Below are 2,106 nucleotides of genomic sequence, written 5' to 3' on the forward strand. Positions count from 1 at the left end.
TATATTTCTCCCAAATAAAATCTAATTATATATTTCTGATAAGGAGTTGAATTACACCTTTTGTGAAAATAAATGGGCTTAATTAAACCTTTTGTCAAACTAATGGGGTTTAATTAGTCCAAGTGAAACTTAAGGGGTTTAATTTCACGATTAGACAAAGTAATGAGGGTCAATTACAACTTCCTCGGATTACGATCAATACTAAATAAAATCTTAAATATGACCATTTCGCTTATGACACTTGACACTCATATGAATTACCAACTTCAACTTTAATATAATACTCTGTAATATATGATACATAGTACTCCCTCTGACTTAAAGAAAATATTTACATTTTAAATATTTTGTGATGAGTATTAATATCAAAGGTACACAATTTTTTTTTGGTACATCCTTACCATTTAAAAAGCCCCAACTTACTAACTGTAGCAATGAATAGTTGTCAAGCAAGATCCCCCTCCACCGTTGGATCCCCCTCTAAATCTCATCCCTCTATTTTTCTTTCACTCACTGCCACACACTAACCTCCTATTCTTTCCCTCATTCCAATTTCATTCATTCTCATCCGTCTCTTGATTCTAACTCCACTCATTCTCACATCATCTAAAAGGTATATACTCTTAATCCCAATTTTTTTTCATTTCAGTTTGATTTCATTGTTAGGGTATTAACTATTAAGATGTTGTTGGTTCAGTGAGACTTCCACATACCTTTTGACCACTGATGATACTCACAAACTTTTTATAAACCCACATATGTTCTGGCACTTGATTGATCGAAGTTAAACCCTAGCTTTCGCGGGAAGGGATTTCGAGTTCGAAGTGGTTGGGTTTTGCTCAGGTGATATTTTCGACATCCAATTTTGACCTAATTTTAGCAATTGGTTGTCGGGAACCCTGGAATGTACAACTCTCGGGTTATGGGGTTGGAAATTGGTGTTCTTTGGTTTGATTTGACGGCGAAAGTCAATTGGCGTGTTTAATGTCGTCCAAATGAGATTGTTTTTACATTCTGTTGCAAAAATGTAGCTGAGGTTGTGATGGGTGTTGAGTTTTGGATTGAGTTTGTGTTTAATGAACTTGTTTATGTGTGGCATTTATCGCTAATTGCTAAGTGTTTAACATGAATATTCATGTTTCAAAATTAAATACTTGATGTCTAGGCTTTACTTTGCTCTCAAACTGTATGTAATGTGGCCTTAGTATTTACCTGGTATCTCTAAATCATTGTTATGTCCATGAGATCAGTAGGCAGCTGTTTTTTCGGATATTTAATCGAATTTACTTCAGGTATTTTGCGCTTCTTTGAAGTCGTTATAATTTCTTAATGGTTTTGTTCATTGTTCTCATTTTTTCCCCAATTCAGCTTGACTTGTCAGGGGAGATGAAGCGGAATTTTGGAGGTGTGTTAAATTCTTTCGTAGAGGTTTTATTATTGCTGTATTAATTTAGACTTCAGATGATAACTTTACTACTGGCAGATTGTTCTTAAAAATCATCGCTTGGTCTGCCTTTTTTTAGATATGGCGTTGGCCGAAGATGTGAGGCGGAAATGTTTAAACCAATGTAAAAGGAGCTATCACGTCATTCTCGATGCTCCGCTGTTGGTTATTGTATTTTCATTGTGGTCTGGGTATAACTCTTTCTTTTTTTATTTTCTTTCTTACGCTTTAATAACCAGGTTGTTGTTGTTGTGGTTGGAGTCTTCTCGGTTTGAGTTAGATATTGAACTTATAACAGGAGGTAGTAGTTCTAATCTAACCCTGATTAATTATTTGTTTTTTTTTTTTGTTTTTATTCTTAATACTCCGCTCTTATTGATGGTTATTGTATATTAATTTATGGTTTAGGCTTTAAAACTCTGTTTTTTTGTGTGTATACCAATGTGGTTTTGTGTGTATACCAATTTTTGTATTAAACTTTTATTTTGTTTGTGCACTGCATTTTTCAGCTCGTTTTATTGTTTATTATTTTGATATTTGCCGGGACTGGGATTAGATTGCCTTGAATTTAATTAGTTAGGGCTCCACTGTGGTCGTAGTCTTTTTGAATGTTTATTTACGAGGTTATACGTTTAGTTTTGATTTTAGATTGATTTTATTTG

At 33.7% G+C, this 2,106-nt stretch overlaps 1 long non-coding RNA gene across 1 annotated transcript; it reads left to right on the top strand.

Annotated features, from left to right (window-relative positions):
- Positions 1–456: 456 nt before the first annotated feature.
- LOC141629308 (uncharacterized) lies at positions 457–1,619 on the top strand. The gene is made up of 3 exons (XR_012537263.1): positions 457–613; positions 1,369–1,405; positions 1,524–1,619. It is a non-coding gene; the product is annotated as an uncharacterized LOC141629308 (long non-coding RNA).
- The last annotated feature ends 487 nt before the right edge of the window (positions 1,620–2,106 follow it).

The sequence above is a fragment of the Silene latifolia genome, chromosome 2 (assembly GCF_048544455.1).
Source record: "Silene latifolia isolate original U9 population chromosome 2, ASM4854445v1, whole genome shotgun sequence".
Classification (NCBI taxonomy): Eukaryota; Viridiplantae; Streptophyta; class Magnoliopsida; order Caryophyllales; family Caryophyllaceae; genus Silene; species Silene latifolia.